Raw genomic sequence first — 13,068 nt, 5'->3', positions numbered from 1 at the left:
AAGCTTAGGCGGGAATATTGGGGAAATTTACCGTTTTGCCCTCGGGGACGTTTCCGGTACCCGAGCCTCGGGATTGACTTAACTGGCTAGGATTAGATTAAGTTAATTAAAAAAAAACAGAGGAATAAAACACAAACCGACCTCAGCTCTTCTTCTCTCTTCTCTTCTCTTCCTTCTCCTTTCACTTTCAAGAAACTATAGAAAATTCAAGGAAAACCAGCTGGGAATTTAGTGATTTAGGCCGGAAACCTGTAGGTTGAATCTAGTGCTCAGCTAAGGGAACTCAACCAATATTAAGGTAAGGGCTGAATCATACCTCTGAGCATTTGAATTTTGAGTTTTGGCTGAGTATTAAGGGTGTTTATGGTTTTGATGTTTAAGGGTTGAATTAAGCTGTGAAGCTTGGATTTTAGCTCAGGAATGTTTCAAGAAAGTGGTTTAGAAAAAGAGGTAAGCTTTAACTCATAATTTAGAGGTTTGAATTTGAGTATTGCATGACTGGTTTTGGTGTTTGAGTTGCTGGGTTTCAGAAATCAAAAATGGAACTTTAGTAGGTTTTTAGGCTCGATTTTTGTTGGGTTATGTTGTTAGAGTCATGTTAAAGGTTTTGTGATTAATGGGTTTTCAGTTAGGGTGCTTTGGGATGGTTTTAGATGGGGTTAGGATGCTAGAAATGGTGGATTTTCTAGGCACGAAGGAGAGGGTCGCAGCTCTGTTCTAGAGCACTGCGTCCCTACGAAGCAAGAGAGCCAAGGAGGCTCGGCCAAGGGAGAGCGTCGCAGCACGTGTCTGCTTGCTGGGGGCCTTGGGCTTTGTTTTAGGGGCGGGTCGCGGCTAGGTTTCAAGGTCCGCATCCCTTAGGTACATTCTTAAACATTTGGGGATTTTAAGCGCGAGAATCTAGCCTAGGGTGCTCGGGATCGATTTCACCACCGTGCTTGGTGGAATTCGATGTCCCAGAAGCTAGTACTGTACCCATAAACCTTTATTTGAATATTAATGGAATCTAATACCTTGGTTGTGATTAGGTGTTAAAGTTAGGGCTCGGGAAATGGATCGTGCTCGAGGAACGTCGCTCATAATCAGTGAACGTAGAAATTAAAGGTAAGAAAACCGCACCCGGTTATGTATTTGTAATGGGACTAAGAGTTCCCTAATATGTATGCTTTGGAAAGGATGGTATTATGGCATGTAAACAGTAAACCAACAGCCTAAGAGTGCCAAAAGTTACACTAGCGCATAGGGCGCGGCTCGGCCACTGGTAGCCGAGGACAGCTTATTATGCACTGAGCTCGGTTTAAGCGGGCCAGAGTCAGTGGGGTAAACAGGGGGTGCAGCCTAATTTTTCGGCCCTAGTTATTATGTGACTTGACTGTTATTAATGATTGGTTGCATCTTTGATTCCGATTACATGCTATGTGTTTAATGTTGAATGTTAAGTGTTGGATCAGGCTTAAAGGATTATACTCTTGTTATGGTTGCTGAGATGTGTATCATGTTTTCTTGCTGGGCCTTGGCTCACGGGTGCTACGTGGTGCAGGTAAAGGTGAGGGCAAACTTTATCAGCCCTGACTTGGAGAGCTCTGTGAGCGGAATGTACATGACCAGTTGCTCGGCCGCCACGGTTGAGAGGATAATAGGAACAAAAGTGCTATAAATATTTGTTTTTCCATAGAGTGGCTGTCGGTAGTCTGTATTTTGGAAATTTTGTAAACCAACTTTTAAACACTGTTTTTTTTTAGATCCCACATGTAAATCTGTTTGAATATATGAAATGTATCTTTTGAGACCAAAACCATTTTAACCCTAGCACATTTATGGTTTAGTGACACGTTTTGACTAAATGACTTGATTAGCAAGTCCTGCACCTTTATAAGTACACAGTGTAGCGGTCCTGGCTATCCAGGGCGTTACATTTCCTCTCTGTGGGTACGACATAGCCCGATTACTGCTGCGACCGCTTAGGAGTTTATTGGGCGATATCAAGTGACTCATTAGTCACCTATCTGATTAGGGCTACAAGCCCCAGCATGGTTACTAGAATCTTAAAGTGATATTCATTTATCTGTTTAGGGCTATAAGCCCCAGTATGATTATCATAATCATCAATTGATATTGTATACATGCAGTAATGAGTTTTCTTGCTGAGCCTTGGCTCACAGGTGCTATGTGGTGCAGGTAAAGGGAAAGAAAAGCTCACCCAGCCTTAGGTGGAGAGCTTAGGTGGTGATGTGTACATATGCGGTCGCTTGACCACCATGGCCAAGGTGTTTCTCAGAGGAACTAGGGGTTAACCCTACATTTTTCCGCTTAGGTCAGCAGGTTGTAACTTTCACACTGTAATGACCATTTTGGATTGCAAATAACTTTGTAAACATTTGTATGGGCCCATGTACAGTTTTATGTTTTAAATAAACTATATCCATTCCTTTTGATCGAGATTTTTCACCTTAGCCTATTATTGATACCTAGATGCACGTTTATAACCAATTGACACATTTAGTGAGTTAAGCACTAATTAAAGTCTGCAGTAATGGTCTTGGAGTAACCAAGGCGTTACAGTGATGTACGTGCAACTTCTTGACATTTTGTACGAAGAGCTTCAAGTGGATAAATTTGTGTACGACTTGAAAGTTGAGGTCTCGTACACATGCCTCTCATAACCCTTCAAACCTACAATTATTTAAAATGATAAGCATGTCCATGGATTCATCACTTTAGCATCGAAAACTTTCGAGAAAATGATTTATTTGTGTGTGATCTTTGTTCAGAATAATTATTTAGTAAAATCATCGGCCTTTCCCAGCATTAATAAAGAAGTTTGATTTGAGGAAAATAATCTCCCCATGTCTTGGTATCAAGGGAACTCGTAGTGAGGTTGGCAAATTTGTTCTAGAGACAAATCCTGAGGTTATTATCCATGATGATATCCATGTTAGATATCTGTCATATGTTTCTGACACAGCTGAGAATGATCCCTATGACTACGATCCTTATGTCAATGACGATCATGTTGTTGATGCAAGAGATGACAATGGGATAATAGGGCAGAGTTGGGAAACCAAAGTTCAAAAGTTATGCATGTACAAGTAGTAGAGGAAGAGCATGGTAGAAGACAAGGTCGCCTAACACCTAACATCAGCAGTAGTCGTCCAGGTAGAACTGAAGATAGCACTAGATGGAGTTCCCCATTGGTCTTAGGTGAAGATTGTAGAACATGGAGGGCTCCCATGTTTACAAAAGAAGATATATCGGCCTCTTCTCAAACTCATCATTCCTTAACCAGTAATTATTCTGGAGAATTACATCTTGGGAAGTTCTTTCAGAACAAGCTTGAATTGAAATCCAAGGCGTCCATCCTTGTAATGAAGAATAATTTTGAGTTTATGGTGAAGAAATATGGTACTGATATGTGGTACATTACCCGCAAGGATCCTGATTGTTGTTGGAGATTAAGGGGTATAAAAATTGCAGTCTAAAATGTTTGAGATTACTGTCTACAATAATATAAACACGTGCTCATAAGAAATCCTAGAGAAGGACCACCGTCAAGCAGCATCGTGGGTCATTGGCCACCTGATCAAGAGCAAATTTGTTGCCGACGGTATTGGGTACATGGAAAACAACATAAGGAAGGACATAAAGCACCATTTCGGGGTCAAAATAAGCTATGAGAAGGCATGGAGATGTAGAGAAAAGGCATGTATGCATGTCAAGGGTACACCTAAGGATTCATACTCTAAGTTACTTGGATACTTGTGTATATTGGAGTGAAAGAATCCAGGTACAACTATTGATTTTGTGACAAAATATTGTGGCTTCTTGTGTTGCCTCTTTTCCCTTGGTATTTCTAGAAGGGGATTCCAGTGTTGTCGTTCTGTGATTTGTGTGGACGACACATTCTTGAAGACCAACTACGATGGCCACATGTTATGTGTTGTTGCGTTGGATGCAAACAGTCATTTGTTTCCAATTGCGTTTGGACTGATAGATAGTGAGAACCATAACTCATGGACTTCTTTCATGAGAAAATTGAAGGAAGCCAATGGGAACGTGGACCTAGCTTTTATATCAAACAGACACTTTTACAGATTAAGGAAATGGATCCTCCCATAGCTGAATATCTTGAGGGTATCGGTTTTGATTGGTGGAGTCGTGCTTACTTTCTTAGAAATCGATACAACATCATGACTAGCAACTACGCATAAAGCTTTAACAATAAAACTAGGGAGGCAAGGACCTTTCCAATCACTACTTTTGTTGAATTCATTCGCTTCACTCTTTAGACATGGTTTTCTAATAGACATGAAAAAGCAACGAAAGAAACAAGTGTACTATCACTCCTTATGGAGGTGGAATTGAACAGAATCGGTGAGCAAGCAAATATCTTAGATGTTCGTTGTAGTGGTAAAAATCTAAGTATTATTTTAGTACTCGTATCAAGCCCAATAAGATAAAAAAATGATTCAGCTGAACTCAAAGTAACACAGAGTGTGTGCTACTGTGGCACTTAAGGCCCGAGGTAGTCAAACAGACTAACTAGACCCAAAGCACAAAATAAGCCCATATTCACGTAACGGGTTGAAACGAATAAGTTAACCCGCACTCGGGCCTAAGAACACCTAGTCAGCCAAATGGGTCAAAGAAGAAGTCAAGAGGAATAAGTCAAGAAAGACATTATCCAGCTGGTGAGATCCCAGGACAAGACTTGGGAATGAGTCAGGAAGAACGACACCTGAGAGGGCCCTATAAGAAAAACTGAATGGATTCCTCAGGCCAAAGGATATCGAATACTGAAACTAATCACTTATACTCAGTAAACTTAAGGAGTTTGTCGTCCTAGTCATTGTCCTCAAGCTCCGCCATCACCACTATTTCTTTTACTTATTGTTTTTCATTATCGGTTTCTTGACTTACTTTTCCATCTTATTATTCTCTAGCAATCCGACTGACTTGGCCGTCAGAGTCCCTTTGGCTGACACCCCACCAGTGCTCCCAATTGAACTATTGCCTCTCTCAATGTTCTTGACAGGTTTTTGGTGTATGTTTAATCAATTGTGGGAAATCTACATCCACATCCTCAGATCATCCGCCTGATAGTCATGAGGCAAAATATCTAACTTTGTATCTGGGTCAGAGGAGGTTGATGGATGTTTTCCCCTTGAGAGATTTGAGACCAATGAAATCAACTATGCCAACTAATCCATAATCATCGTTTGATTCTTAAGTAATGTCATCTGGCCCTCCTCAACCCTCTTAAGCCTTTGCAACACCTGTTCATACTCAAGATTAACAGCATGACTTGATGAAGGTGCAACGACTAGTGGAGTGAATTGTTTCTCCTTCGGGACATCCTCGTAAAAAATAGAAGTTGATCTTGCAAACTCAACCAGCTTCTCTGCCACTTTCTCTGGATTTGCTTTTGCTACGTCGTCGGGCTCATCCTCGACTTCAACCGTTCCCAAATCGGGGAATAGATCAGCATCAACATATGTGAGGTTATTATAGTACTCTACCTCACCGAGTCGTGGCTTCAAAGTGGAAAATACAACCAACTACAATAACAAAGAACATATGTTATAAATACTTTAATAAAAAAACCTTAAGAAATCACTTTTAATATTTTAGAAGAAAACATAGAACTTACACAAGTCTTTGCAAACAATGGCACCAACTGAGTTGTAGAGGGGAGGATGTCGATCTTGCTGGACCAACTAAGCATCCTAGGAATTTTTTTCCCACTCTTGTCACCATATTTCTTCCCAATATCTAGTATGGCCCCAAAAGCCCAATACTGAAGTGCGGGGGCGTAACCATAAAAATTGTACTTGAATTTTTTTTTATTGTTTCCATGAATTCTCCTTCTGTTTATCCTCGTACATTTTCAATTGTTTCTTCATGTCTTTATGAACTCCTCTAATCAACTTTTTAAAGGACAGCTTCCCCCACAGATACTTGAAGAAGTAGTCAAGATCCTCAACCAACTTCAGTACATCTCCTCATTGATCTGTGAAATCTTTACGCAAGTATACATAGTCGTATCAAGTAATAAAGTCGGTAAAAACAGAGATCGTCCCACAGAGACTATTAACCAATTACCAATAATTGATTTTCACTTTTTATTTGGTGATTAAAAGTTAAAATGAATAATTATAAACTATGAACTTAATTTAAATAACTGGAAACAGAATAATAAATTAACGAATTAAAAATCAATAATAAAAAGCCTAGGAATTAATTTCATCAACTTTTTATTCTATTAATTTTACTAATCAATTCTAGATCTCTTCTTCCTTTTCTAATAGCAAGTTAACATAATCGATTCCTATTCTTTTCAAGATATAAGATCTCGGCCTATATGCAGGTTTTCTACATCTCTGTGATAAACTTAAACATATAGAAGTCATTAAGAATGGAAACCTAATTACTACACAAGTCATACAGGTACTTTCGTCCAATATGCAACCTATGTCTATATAATGATAGCATATTCAATTTTCATCTTTCGAATTTTGAATCAAAACCATCAAATCAAGTAAATAGTGATCAAGTATTTACTAGCATTAAACAAACATCATATAGATTAGAATAGAGATGAAGTATCAATAGAACATCATAATAAAATTAAATTGAAATTCAAGTGACTACATTAATCCCTAGATAAAAGATTTAGTTCATAGCTAACATAATGAAAATAAAATTCAAATAATTATTCATAGAAAATAACGTAAAGAATTCAGATGAAGAAGAAATCTAGAAAGTCATAAACCAGAAAAAGAAATCTAATTACAGCAGTCTTTTCTAGATCTAGGGTTTATAAAACTAAAATTGCTTGCTTAATTCGCAGAATAATGTCCCTTAAATAGTTTTCCAATGCTCCCAAGTGAAAAGACTGTTCTATCCTTCTAAAAGTGGCTAAAAATCTCAAAACCACGTCGATAGTGCTGTAGCGCTAGGTTTTTTAGCGCTGTAGCGCTGATAACAGAGCCAAATTCTATTGAAAATTCACGTACTAGCGTTGTAGCGCTAGTTTTGTAGGACTATTGACAGAAACAACAGCTTTAAAGTCGCCTTTCTAGCACTGTAGCGCCATTATGATAGCGTTGTAGCGATATTCACAGAAACACTACTTGGACTTCTTGCTCCCGAATGACTCGATTTTCTCCAAAATAACTATATTTTCTTCCACGTTCACTTCATTCCATTCTTTTCACCATCTTAGCATCAAAAACCTGAAACATGAACAAACAAGCATAATTCTGCAATAAAATAGCCCTAAACTAATGAAAACCTTCCTAAAAACTAGACCATAAATGAGTCTAAAAATCATTTATCACTCATATGCTAGTTGTCTTCTCAAGGGCATATAGTACCATCTCAAGCAAGTAGCATAAACCCAGCTTAAATGCATCTTTGGGGTTTGTACAGTCCTTCAAAGAATCTTCATGATATGATCACTGGTCAGATGCTCTTTCAACTCATTTGTGGATGAAATCTTACCCAAATTCAGATTGGTGACTAAAGAAAACTCCATGACACTGAATCTACATAGATTATTTCCCACGTTGAACTGATCCTCTTCAAGATTCTTGCTTTCGGCCTTACGCAAAAATAAATGGTGCAATAAGACTCCAGAAAAATTAAAGTCCTTCGCCTTGAAGAATTGTCCCAATGGGCATGCCTTTGCCCGTTCAATCAACTCATGCTTCTAAAACTGCTCTATAAGCGTTGACATGTGAGCACTTCCCCTATAAGTAACACGAGCTGTAAAGTGCTTCTTCGGAGGAATAATAAGGTAAGGCATCTACAAATAAAAACAAACAAATAATAATAAAAACCAACAAAACTGTAAACATAATGAATATCATCAAGGCTATCGAGTTATATTGAGGCCTATCGAGAACAACCATCGAGGTATGTCGAGGTAAACAAGAATTATGCCAAAAATATTAACCTACTGGTTATCATCAAGTCCTATCGAGGTATATCGAGGAAAATCGAGGCACTCACAAATCATTATATTTCAATAGTATTGAGAAACATCGAATATTGTCGGGGCATGTCGAGGTGACATCCACAGACAAATTCCATCGTGGCATATCGAGGTATGTCGAGGTGATATCCCCAGACAAATCCCATCAGTGCTTATTAAGGTTCGTCAATCCTATCGAGCCACACCTGTTGAGGCATGTTGATTTCTATCCATATTTGCTTGTTGTTATCCCCAATCTAACCCTATGAGAAAAATTTAACAAACAAACCTCGCAACAACAAGATAATTCAATATAACAAAAAAAAAAAGTCTTTTTGAGCCCTAACCTTGTTCGATTTCTGTGCTATTCAGTCCTCCCGTTCGATGCCTTCTTCATGCCTCTCCGGACGATTTCCCAACTATCCAAAACCTCCAACGTGAGGAAGAGAGATTAGACCAATGGGTGAAGTGAAATTGAGAGAGAAACCGAGAGATTTGAATAATTTTGGGGAAATTTAAGGGAGATTTCTAGTATACACCGAGAGAGAGAGAGAGAGAGAGAGAGAGAGAGAGAGAGAAATTGGGGAAAAAATGTCATGAGTAATTTTGGAACAAGTGGAAACAATAGGATTAAATTTATGTAGGAAAAGTACCTAGCATATTTTTTATTTAGTACACCCTTAATGCCTAGATACTCAAATTTCTCAATTATTAGAGCACTCACAGTATCTCCTGTAAAGGAGCTACTACTTTAAAATTTTGAAAAAACTAGATTAAATTCGACTCTATTGTCCATATTTTCTACCAAGGACATGTGGCACCAATAAATGGGCTTCGTTAACACTTAGAGTAGGCCCAGGCCCAACTTAGGCCAAATAAATAATAATTACCTGAAGTAGGGCGAGAATTCAGACCTGAAGGGAAGGACCGGACCAACACCATGACCGCGAATAGCCTATATCATCCCAGATAAAGGTCACTATGGTGTGTAGCCTAGCTCAATGAACAGATCCCACGATGCAAGGCTCGGATGGTATCTCCGGCTCCACCCGTGCATCCCAGTTTGATGCACCAAGGTATATCCTAGACTTATCACCACGAATGGATACCTATCCTCGAAAATGAACTCGGACTCTCCATCCAGAAAGTGCAAGACGGACACGTCATTCTGCTGATGCCATCCCCGAGAAGTTTGACAGTCGGTCTCCTCAACCAACCTGCAAAAGGGGTGTGTACAAAAAGCATGATATTCTTAGGGATTGGCACTCCCACTACTCTGACACATCATGTCCCCTAAATCCTCATTACGGCTCGCATGCACCAGTCACTGTCAATGAACAAAGGACAACTGGAGCATCCTGCTAGACTTGGGTCGACCCAATGGGCTTTAGATTTAACATATTAAAATAACACTTTATGCTTGTATCAAGCTTTATTAGAGAGTTAATTGTAATTACATCCCAATTAGGCCCAGACTAGTCCCACCCAAAGTACATGTCCACCTATAAATAGGGCCCTCAGTTCACTGTAGATGTAATGCCTTGGATAGCCAGGACCATTACACTGCGTATTTTAAATAGTGCAATACTTGCTAATCAAGTCGTTTGGACATAAGCTTGTTTCTAAAGTCAACTGACAGGTTAGAGTTAAAAGATTTTGATCATAAAATGGTTGACTTTCATTTAAAAAAAGAGTTTGATACACGAGATCCCAAAAATAATGTTTACAAGGCGGTTACAACCCTCAAAAGTAAATACAACAGCAGCCAGCCTAATTGAAAAAATACAATTTTGGCTTTAGTCCCTATCAATCCCTCGGTCGTGGCGGTCGAGCAACTGCCGATGTACACACCACCCCCAAAGCTTTCCAACTCATGGCTGGTCTAGCTTTCCCTTGCCTTTACCTACACCACGTAGCACCCGTGAGCAAAGGCTCAGCAAGAAAACTAAACTCAGTCAGCATAGATAACAATAGTATATGCATATCAAGCTTAGATCAACCAGTTAAATCAATAGCAGAATGTTAGGAAACTTATACATGATCTTTATTTATTTTCATGTAGATATAATATTAAACAAATTAATATGAGACAACCTAGAACATGTTTCTAAAATTGAATTCAAAGAGAAATAATGATAAGAATACTTTCATTATACGCAGCGGAATGAAAGAGTCATCCCTTCAGTTTCTCTAACCCTTGTTTCCTTTCTGTCGTAAAGTATTACCAAGAAACTGAACCAATCTTCAATTTTCTTCACAGTCTTCCAAAGTATCCTTAGAATCACCTAGACTAGAGTGGAAAATTCTCAACACATGAGATAGATACAAAGAGAAGAAGAATAGAAGAGAAAATTGAGGCTTAGAAAGGACTTATGTCTAGAGAGAATCTAAAACCTATTAGAAAATTGTGTTTCAACTTGTGTTTTGACTTATGATTTCAACTCTCTCTAAGCATTCCTTTTATAGACTCAATTAGGTCATTTATTTAATTAAAAAATCAATAAAATAATAGTTAATTAACAGCCCTAGGTCGAAATTATCATGGGCTTTAGGCCCGTGAAATTTCCCATTTGATTATAAGCCTGTTGGACTTAAAATCAAGGCATGTATTATTTTCTATTGATTTAATTAATTAAATAATTATTTAAATCCTTTATCAAATTAATTATTTATAATTTGAACATTGATTTAAACTTATTTATTAATTTAGATATCAATTTATCTTAATTAATTAATCTGCCCTAAATTCTCTTTTCTTCTCTAAATTACATAATTTTGTGAAACTATCCAAAATTGACCTGGTTAACTCTGATAATTCTAATTGATAATTGAATCAATTAATTGAGACTATCTAGATGATTTTATCCAAGGTACAGTGGGGACCATGGGCCTATGAAATCAAGCTCCAATAAGTTATCATAAATCTAACAAATAAATTTACTAACTTATTAATTCCTCGTGACTCCACTAAAGACTCGGAATTGCACTCTTGAATTCATAGAACGCTCAATAACAAATATAGATAAGCTATTAATTATCCATTATTACAGCCATAATTGTCACTCAATCCTCTATAGACGGTCTACAATGAGATGGGACTAAAATATCGTTTTACCCCTCATTGTATTTTATCCTTAAAACACTTAGTTCCTTGTAAATGATATTTCACTAAACTAATATTAATTACTGAAATGAGATCTCTATCATTTAGCACCTTGAACCAAACTAAAAGGAAACCATCGTTTCACTTCTTCATCAGAAGCTATAGATGTTCATAACTATGATTAACACTCCCACTCAATTATACTACCGAGTTCCCAAGATGTAAGTATGGGCTAGTCCGCAGGGTAAGTTGGTAATGAACAAGTTAAAGAACTCAAATAATACAATCAGTTAGGCTACTAACCACTCAAAATTGAGATTGAATTAACCTATGGTCAACTATATGATATGACTAGAATAGATAATAACGGTATGTTTACTTATCCTATCAACTGTCAATATCGGTCATGTCCAATGTAACAAATACATCCAATCTTATCTACTTTGCTAATGTTCTGGAAAGAATATAACACTACAATGTGTAAGTAGATCGTATCGTAGATTGGCAAGTCAGTTTAAATGTTGTGCATTAACTAATCTTAGAACTAACTTATTTTGAACATATAATCATATTTATATTCCACTGTGATTACGTCACTATAAATATGATTAGCTATATGCTTGGGATTTAATAGAAGTTTATACTAACCAAATAATCATGAAAATAAAACATGTGAGCAAAGTGATTGACCAAGCCAAAAAAATGATTTCTATTCTCTTATTGATAGTAAATGAGATTATAAAAAAATTGGGTTTTAATTAGGACATAAAACCCCAACAAACTCCCACTTGCACTAATTGAAACTAATGTCTTAATTTTACAAATCTCATTTCCTTGATATGCTTATCAAATGTAGCTTTTGGTAGTGTCTTTGTAAATGGATCTGCAAGATTGTCTTCAGATGCAATCTTCATAACCTTCACATCTACCCTAATAATGTGATACTTCCTTTCTATATGCTTACTCCTCTTGTGACTATGAGGTTCTTTCGAGTTGGCTATCGCTCCTGTATTGTCATAAAACAACACAAGTGGTCTATCCCTTTCTGGAATAACACCAAGATCCGAATAGAACTTTTTTAGCCAGTCTATTTCCTTAGCTACTTCTGACACGACTATGTACTCAGCCTCCATGGTGGAATCTGATATTGCAGACTGCTTTACGCTTCTCCATATCACAACTCCACCCCCAAGAGTAAACACCATTCCAGAAGTAGACTTCTTGTCATCGACATCAGTCTAAAAATCTTAATCGGCATAGCCTACAAGGTTCAGAACACCACCCTTGTAGACTAACATATAATCCCTAGTCCACCTTAAATACTTCAGGATACGCTTAACTGCTATTCAATGTTCCGGTTATGGGTTTGACTGATACCTGCTCACTACTCCCACTACATAGCAGATATCTGGTCTAGTACACAACATGGCATACATCAAACTTCCAACTGCAGATGCGTAAAGAACTATTCTCATTGCATCTTCCTCTTCGGGAGTCTGGGGAGACTGCTTCTTTGAAAGATGAATTCCATGGCGGGATGGTAAACGTTCTTTCTTGGAATTTTTCATTGAGAATCGTTCAAGCACTTTATCTATGTAAGTTGCTTGAGATAGAGCTAAAAGTATGTTCTTTCTATCCCTAATGATCTGGATACCTAGAACATAACTTGCTTCACCCAAATCCTTCATATGGAATTGAGTGCTCAGCCAATTCTTCACATCTGACAATTTCTTAACATTGTTTCCAATGAGTAAGATATCATCTACATAAAGAACCAGGAATACCACTATTTGATTTGCCTTCAGTTGGTAAACACAAGGCTCATCAATATTTTGTTCAAAGCCATAGGTTTTGATTATTTCACCAAACCTAAGGTTACAGGAATGAGAAGCTTGCTTAAGTCCATAAATAAACATATTCAACTTGCAAACTTTCCTTTCTTGTCCAGCTAATTTAAATCCTTCTGGATGATCCATATAAAAGACTTCGTCAA

This window comes from Humulus lupulus, chromosome 7 (assembly GCF_963169125.1).
Source record: "Humulus lupulus chromosome 7, drHumLupu1.1, whole genome shotgun sequence".
Classification (NCBI taxonomy): domain Eukaryota; kingdom Viridiplantae; phylum Streptophyta; class Magnoliopsida; order Rosales; family Cannabaceae; genus Humulus; species Humulus lupulus.
This window is presented reverse-complemented; position numbering follows the sequence as displayed.